Source organism: Microcebus murinus, chromosome 6, assembly GCF_040939455.1.
Source record: "Microcebus murinus isolate Inina chromosome 6, M.murinus_Inina_mat1.0, whole genome shotgun sequence".
Lineage (NCBI taxonomy): Eukaryota > Metazoa > Chordata > Mammalia > Primates > Cheirogaleidae > Microcebus > Microcebus murinus.
In genome coordinates, this window is record NC_134109.1 from 71,745,780 (window position 1) to 71,754,352 (window position 8,573).

The window sequence follows — 8,573 nt, forward strand, 5'->3', positions numbered from 1 at the left end:
ATGTTTTAGGGAAAGATTAAACTCTTCTCCAACACCCCTTTCCTCTGTGTTTTCCTACTCCTGGACCTTTAAGAGAGAGGCGTTAGCTCCAAAAAAGCAAACTCAGATTTGGGGCTCTAGATTCAGAAAAAGCAAAACCGTGATAAATCTCTTCTCACCTCCTTCTCTGGAATTAGCACCATATTAAGTGGAAGGAGTGTACTATAATTTCCTTACTCATGAGAAACTCTCCATATGCGCCTCATATCTCAAAGGGCCTCTCATGTACCCAAATACCTGAAATTCTTCTATCTGCATCCTTTCCGTGCATGGCAGAGGCAAGGGAGGTTAACATCTCAGCAGAGTATCAGGGTGAGGGACGAGAAGATAGTGTCTGGCAGTTGCTCTGTTCAAAGTGGAATCTTTCCAAAGGATTTACAGGACACGAAAATGTTCTAATTTTGTAGAAGACTATCCTGGATTTTTACTCTAAAATCCTGTTTAATAGTAATATATCTGAATGCCAGATTTATAATATGTGTCTATAAGGAGTGTAGCAGAGAAGCAGCTGGCAGGCAGTGGCTCCATAGCTCAGGGGTTAGAGCACTGGTCTTGTAAACCAGGGGTCGCGAGTTCAAATCTCGCTGGGGCCTGTGGTTTTGTATTTTTCTCCTTTTATATGTCAATTCCATTTCAGTAGATCCGGCTGGCAGGGCCAAACTAGGTTGCCTAAACTGCTATGCTGTACGGATCTCCATGCCCTCGGCGCTGCTCCAGGAGTCATTTAGGTTATGTGTATTCACTTCTGCCGGCAGAAACTGCCATTCTGGTCTGTATCCATAACAGCAATCAATAAATGACATGTGGTTTATGCCTGTTGTGCGAACAAACGCAATCTTGGTATTCCTGCCAATAGAAGGCGCTCAAGGACGCGTTCATCACAAAATGCCAAGCGAAATGAATAAGCCTTGAGGCGAGATTAAAATCTCACAGTCCCATGGCTCGTTGGTCTAGGGGTATGATTCTCGCTTAGGGTGCGAGAGGTCCCGGGTTCAAATCCCGGACGAGCCCTGTTTTGCTTTACCAGCACTCTGCTTTGAAAAATTGCAACCAAAGACATGAAATCGCTAGAGAACAGTCCCAGGATTTCTGACAAAGCGTTCCTGACTCCAGTGGCTGGTCAGAGAGCACGGAAGTTGGCCTCTTAGTGCATCTGTTGTAAAATGAAAATAGTAACACGTCTCCCTTTCCCCACCTACCTCCAGGAATCCTGTTCTGTCAAAGAAAAGAGTGTATGGAAAACTGCCTGGAAAATTTAAATAGCCCTAGGTAAACATAAGGAGGATTTTGTCTTTCCCGGTAAGGAATTGGAAGCGAATGCATACTAACATTATCACGATGTGGAAGTGTGTGATGCCTTAGCTTTTTATATGTTATCACATAATGTCTTTTCTTCTCTTTGTCTTTCTTCCCTCTCTTCTTTCTTTTTTCCACCACAAGCCTTTTCTGTTCTTTTTCCTTTTTTTTAATTACCACAATCCTGTGAGGTAAGCAATAAAGTCTCTTAACACCAGGAGAGCAATAGAGTGATAAGGGAACATAAATTTTCAAAGGCAGATTTTAAAATGATAAATTAAAAAAAAATGTTTTGTGGACTTTTAGCAACTTTATTGCGCGAATACCTATTAACAGAGTAGAACGACTCCATTAGAAGTAAACTATATCCCCTTGCTGGCAGCAGAGGGGCCAACTTACCCACATCAACACTCATATTCTCTGTCTTCTGTCCTGTTTCAAGGACACATCTTTTAATTTTCATATTTAAGGACAACTCCCTCAGTTTCTCATCAGATAACTCCCATTTCTTCTTCCCTACACAAGGATTTGGTTTCTGCAATGAACGTTCCTTCCCCACTCCCACCCTTATCCCCACCTCCCACCCACAGCACACACACAGTTGTTTCTCCCAGTGTGCAGGTCATTCTCATCAGTCTACAAACAGACTGTAGCATCACCAATCCTTAAATAAAAATTCCTTCTTTTTTTTTGTTTTTTTTTTTTTTGTTTTTTTCTTTTTTTGTTCTTGGCGGTGGAGAAAAAATTCCTTCTTAACCATTCTTTCCAGTTGTCCTACCAATTCTCTTTTCTCTGTATGGAAAAAAATCCTTATAAGTTGTCCATTTTCTATCTCAACTTCCTCCCCTCATGTTCTCTCCTCAACCAGTTATAATCGGGTTTTTCTCTCCATCACTCCACTGAAATGGCTTTTGTCAAAGTCACCAATGACTTTGACATTTCCACATCTAAAGGTCAGTTCTTAGGTCCATAGGTCTTCATCCTATTGGGCTTCTCAGCACCATGAAGATACGGCACTCCTCATTTCAGGAGGCTACTTTTCAGTCTCTTCTGATGACTCCTCCTTTCCTGTCCTCTCAATTTATGAATGTTCTCTTGCCCTCTGTCTCCTGTTATCTGTCTATACTTACTCATCCAATCATGTGGCTTTAAATACCATCTGTGTACTGATGATCCCTAAATTTACATCACAACCCTTGACCTAGGTTTGTACATATAGTCACCTGCTTGCCCCATGAGAATGTGTTATAGGCATCTCAAAATTAACTTGTGTTCTGGATTTCCTGCCACTCCTCTTCCAACTGCTGTCCCACTACCATTCATGTCTGAGGAAATAGATCCATCATTCATCCAGTTCCCCAACACATCATGTCCAATCTACCAACGAACACTGTTGAGTCTACCTTCATCCATTTCCCAACACATTCACTTATCTTCCTACTTTCTCTCTACTCCCTATTCTAGAGAGCAGCCAGAGTTATTGTACTAGAATGTAAGAAAAATAATACTCTTCTCAACTTAAAAAGTATCCAATAGCTTCTCCTCATACTTAGAACAAAATCCATGATTGTGCCTTTGCATGTTCTGGCAGTGAGAAGCTCTTTGATCTCAACTCCTTCTCTTCTCCTCCTCTTAACTCATTCTCTTCCAGCTATACTGACCTTTTGGTTGTTCCTCAAATACATGGATCTTGTTCCTGTTCTGGACCTTTCACTTGCTGTTTTCCCTTCCTAGAATACTACTCCCTCAGGCATTTGTATGACTTCTTCCCTCACTCCTTTTGTGCTCAAATGTCACCTCTTTAGAGGCACCTTCCTTGACGACCCTTTCCAAAATACCTCCACTTGTCACTATACCTTACACTACTTTATTTCCCTTCACAGCACTTACCACTACTTGATATTATTATATACATTCCTTTCTTTCTTTTCTTTCTGCTTTTCCTACTAGGAAATAAGCTCCAGTGTGGCAAATCTTTTGTTGTACTTGATGCTGTACCCTCAGTATTTAGCATTGTGTACTATATGTATTAGGTAATTAGGAATGAATGAATGAATGAATAGATGAATAGTCCCACACTGTTGCACACACCTCCTGGTCTCCAGAGGCCACAGTTAAACAGAATTATTTCTGCTTTCCATAGACTCAGATTGGAATCTTCCCAGGGATAAGAGCCATGGCTATGAGATTATATTACAAATGGAAAGCTTAAACTGATCTTCCTCATCTCTGAAGACTCTGTTCTAAGCACCTCATATGTATTCGCTAATTTTCATAATAGAGGTATATATTATCTCAATTTGATAATATTGAGGAATTAAGTAAGCAACTTGCTGAAGGTCACTCAGTAATATGAGAAATGACAGCCTTGTGTTCTAACAGCCAAGCCCACAGTCCCTCGCCATTCTTCCCGCGTCACCGCAATGCCTTCCTTATACCGCATTTGTTTTCTGCTTGATGATGTCTTATAGTGTTTCCAGATCGTTTTGTAATCATATGGTTTACTTTTCCAGTTTAGCCTGTGAGCTTCCCTTGTGAACCGGCATTATGTTTCATTCGTCTTTCTATACTCCTCAGCAACTAGAACAGTGCCAATTACAGGACAAGTGTTCAGAATATGCTCTTTGGCTGAGTGAAGAAAAGTAAAGCAAAGCTTACAGGTTTATGATATTAATGTCTTAGCACTTTACCACTGGGAAACTCTGATTCAAAGGCATCGTCATGATCATGCAAGGTTGTTACTATCTTTGATTAAGAACCATTTTGCGTTATGGAAAACAGTGCAAGCCCAGATTCTCTACCAAGACAGGTGACTAGGCTGGAGGAAGGTTACTCGACTGTCTTAACGTGGCAGCTCTAGTACAATCGCTGCTACATAGCGACAGCGTCAAAAGAAAACACAGATGGCAGCGGTGGGATTCGAACCCACGCCCCCGAAGAGACTGGAGCCTTAATCCAGCGCCTTAGACCGCTCGGCCACGCTACCTGCTGGTGGAATTGGCTGAAGTCTATCCTCTATTATCCACTCATTTCTCTCCTCCCCGCCCCCACCGTACACTTATTTATTGGGTTTTTTATATTTCTTTTTTCTTTTCTTCTGGTGTGCTTAGCTTTCTCTCTTCTTTTAAGCACAGTATTTGAGATTGGTGGAAAGAGCTGTAATACAAGCTTGCGAGGCTTCCGCAGAGAGGGAGGACAATCTTCGTCAGGTCTGACGCCGACGGCGCTCCCGTCCTGCGCCGCGCGCAGGCTGCTCCCCTGGCAGGGTCGGGCCCTCTCCTCCCCCGGGGACTCTGCACGGAGGGCGCCGCGCGGCGACAGCTTGCGCTAGGCCGGCCGCAGGCAAAGCGGTCGGTACCCGTTAAGGGACGCCCTACGGCCCCTGAATCACTCCGGACTGTGCCTGATTGCCTCCCTCCATTCCCGCATCATCGTCGGCCCACTTGGAAGTGACAACCATCAGTGAAATTATTCTCGTTGATGCCTGAAAATTTTTCCTAAGCAAGATTCTTGGTCACCGGGCGCCGCCTTCTGGAATTTGGGCCGGGGCGGGGTGGGTGGGGTGTCTGTAGTGAGTTGTTTCATCCACTAGGTGTCACCTCATACCCATGATTGTTAAAAAAAAAAAAAAAAAAAAAAAAAACTTCCCAACCAACCGTGGACGTGGCTAAAACTTTCCTTAGTGAAGTTTGTAAATTCAAGAACATTCTATGTGTGGCTCGTTGGTCTAGGGGTATGATTCTCGCTTAGGGTGCGAGAGGTCCCGGGTTCAAATCCCGGACGAGCCCTGCCTTTTGTCTCCGTTAGTTGTCTTCCTAATAAAACTACAGATTTATTGATGTTATACATTCATTGCACGAAGTAAGCATCATCTGTAGTTAATATTACTATATGAACACCAGTTTATATTCAAGTATTTCAGATTTATATACTTCATCTTTAGACAAACGCTCTTTGTCATGGTATTAAACCATGAGGATAAATACCAGATGCTACCACATGTCATTTATATAGTATTTCTTATACAAAGTCAGTATTCTAAAATCACCCAAAGTTTCTCCTTTGCAATTGTTACTTTTGAGAAAGTGTTTATTCAGGACTTAGGTATATTTTATATTAATAGTTTCACATAACCCTCACTTTTCCTTCATTGTAAGGCCCTTCTGTGCACTTTGAGACATCTATGAGCAGCACATGTGGTGAAGTGTCTTCTCACATAAAGCCTGGGCTCACTTTCTCATCCAATCCTGAGATTATGAGGACCTTGTGGGTGGGGGACTCTCAGGTGCTGTATCCCTTTCGGAATGAACTTCTCAACAGGGATTTGCCTGCATATTAGACTCACCTGTGAAGCCTTTTAACTATTCACTGCTGGGCCCAACCCCAGACCAAGTAAATTGGAATCTCTGAGGATGGGGCCCCAGGCATGATTAATTTTTAAAAGCTCCTAAAGTGTAATTAGGGTTGCCTGGGAACTATATGTACTACCAAGTTGCTCTATAAGCCACCACCCTGCATACCAGTAAATCTAGGCACCCTGTGTCCCACATCACCTTCCTCGGAATCACCTCCTTCCAACTGGTACTTTATCTTCCCTAGTTAAGTTTACTCTTGGGTCCAGCCATGTGCCAAACTTACTTTCTCTCTGTAATTCTCCTTATTTCCCCAAGCCATAGAAATGGACTAACAGTAGGAAACTCAAAGAAAAGAGCTCTCTGCCTAGTGGTTGTCTGCTTATTTGAGGGGTGTATGTGGATGTGGTGGGGGGGGGCTGTCATTCCCTACAGTTAGACCCTTAGATCACACTTTTCACCCTCATTCCCTCCCTACCTGCTCACTATTCAGCTTTCACATCCTTCAATTCATCCAGATGTGTCCTGACTCACCTAATGAACAAGAGCCAGAACCACAGGTATTTCTCACCTCACTCCTAGCTATGCTGTTGAGTATTTAAGTTCTGGTGACTCTTCAGATATTTGGAAGACCTGTGCAACAAATCATCTTAGAATCGTTCTTTACCCCTCTCCCTTACAACTCATATTCAATACCTTAACAAATTATATTGGCTCTACCTCCGAACATTTCCAGAAACCAAACGCTTCCCATCATCCTCACCCATCACTGCTATGGTCCAAGCCATCACCATTTCTCACCTGCACTGTCGCAGTCGCCCTTTAGCAGGTCTCTGTGTTTTGTCCTTGTTTCACTTAAGTCTATTTTCAACAGAACAATCAGAATGATCCTGTTTAAACCTCAGAACTTGTCAATCCTCTGCTTACAACCTTTTGTGCATCTCTACTTCATTCAACATAAAATCGAAATCTTTGCCATGGCTTTAAAAAATCCCTATATGCTGTTGCTGCTTCTTAGACTCCCTTTGCTTCCCTGACCTCATCTCCTGCCACTCGGTTTTGGCTACATGAGCCTCTGCGCTCCTCAGAAATGCCTCAGTGTCTTTGTACTTGCTCTTCTCTCTGCCTTGAGTCTTATCTCCCCCATATCTGCAAGGCCCAATCCCTCACTTTAGGATCTCTGCTCAGATTTCACCTGTCAGAGATGATTCCTCTGACCTCTCTACATGAAACTGCACCCAACCCCTTTGCTCGCTATCCTCCTTTCTCTACATTAATTTTCTTCATTGCATATACCACCACCTGACTTTTGCAGTTGTCAGTAATTCTCCCTCCCCCACCATGACAATGGAAGTTCCCTGACACCAGAGTCTTATTTAGAGCTGAAGTTTCACAGGCTAAAACAGTTCTTAGCACTTAATAAATATTTGCTTAATCAATTGTGTGAATTGTTTTAAATCAAAATGTTACACAGGAGTATCTCCCCATCTCTCCACCTTCCAGAAAAAAAACCAAAAAGTTATACAGATTTTTCAGGGAGATAAAGACTATACGGGTTTTCAAGTGATCCTGCGACACTGGGGGAGATAAGTAGCATGGAAGTTTGGGGGGCTTGATAGTAGGGGGTCTTGCAGTGTGGAAACTGTGCGTCCTCAGGGAAGACTGAGGGGGAGAGGCACGCCTGAAAAAAATACTGTGGCAGCGCTCCTTCTGGCCACAGTGGGGCTCTATAAAGTCTCTAAAGACGTTAAAGGCAGGCAAGGAGCTCTCAGGAGCTGTAAACTGGGGATCAGAGCCAATGAGTTACTGCAAACTAGCTTTCAGGCAGAGCTGCTTAAGTACAGGGTTGCATCAGGCTCTTAGGGCTTTAAACAAATTCTGAACCGATGATGTTTTGAGTCACATCGCCGGGTTGCACACAGCAGGGCCACTCTGTAAGAGTCTGTAAGATAAATGACTTAACAAGATGAGGAACAAAAGTCCACAATAGGGGGACCAGAGAGGAAGAGAAAAGCTAAGTTTGAGAAAGGGCTGGTATATCCCAGGAGGACTTCCTCAACCTCACTAACCAGCTTTTTGTGGTGAGGGATCAATCACTATCAATGTGAGTCCTAAGAAAACATTGCTGGCACGTAAGGAGGATGGAGGGAGGAATACATGGAATAAGGCATGAGAACCTGCCGCTGGTCACAAAAAAATGCACAGGAATATGGCAATGGTTTCTGCTCCCGTTCCTACGAAGCCAAACTGAAATCTGCCCCCTTGTGGATAAAGCAGGTACTGTCATGGGTCGGCCGTTCAGGGTCTTGAAGGAGAGTTTACAGGTTGTGTCAATTGCTAGAAGCTTCGCTGCTTTTGGCTAATCTGTGCTGCTTTTGGCTAATCTGTGTGCGTAAGGTGAAGGTGGAACTTATATGAAAGAGAGTTGCGTTATTGTCCCGGGACATGGTGTTCATAAAACTAAACTGAACTACTTATTAAAGTAGATAGCATCCCATGGATATGGATATGGAGGGAAAGCAGAGCTAGCAGCTGCTAGCAAAATTCCTGACCTGGTCTTTAACAGCTGAAGTGAGAGGGTTAGAGGAGCAATAATAGATTTAAGGCCTTGAGTAGTAAGTAGGAGTGAATCAACATTTTTCTTTCCTTTCACTGATCTTATGCACATATCATACTATAGGATCCCACCAAAGCAACCCTCAAAAAAGATTGAGTTTTATAAAGAAAAGCTCTCTCATACTATGGTTAAAGAGCAAAATACATCACATTTAGGCCATTCACTCATGCTTTTTTTTTTTTTTTTGAGACAAGAGTCTCACTGTGTTGCCTTGGCTAGAGTGCCGTGGCGTCAGCCTAGCTCACAGGAACCTCAAACCCCTGGGCTCA

The 8,573-nt window shown here is 43.2% G+C and overlaps 4 non-coding genes across 4 annotated transcripts; 3 read left to right on the forward strand and 1 right to left on the reverse strand.

Moving 5' to 3' along the window:
* The first annotated feature begins 559 nt into the window (after positions 1-559).
* On the forward strand, positions 560-632 carry TRNAT-UGU (transfer RNA threonine (anticodon UGU)). Its single transcript has one exon. It is a non-coding gene; the product is annotated as a tRNA-Thr (tRNA).
* Positions 633-978: 346 nt separating this feature from the next.
* On the forward strand, positions 979-1,050 carry TRNAP-AGG (transfer RNA proline (anticodon AGG)). The gene has a single exon. It is a non-coding gene; the product is annotated as a tRNA-Pro (tRNA).
* A 3,189-nt stretch (positions 1,051-4,239) lies between these two features.
* TRNAL-AAG (transfer RNA leucine (anticodon AAG)) lies at positions 4,240-4,321 on the reverse strand. The gene has a single exon. It is a non-coding gene; the product is annotated as a tRNA-Leu (tRNA).
* A 730-nt stretch (positions 4,322-5,051) lies between these two features.
* On the forward strand, positions 5,052-5,123 carry TRNAP-AGG (transfer RNA proline (anticodon AGG)). Its single transcript has one exon. It is a non-coding gene; the product is annotated as a tRNA-Pro (tRNA).
* The last annotated feature ends 3,450 nt before the right edge of the window (positions 5,124-8,573 follow it).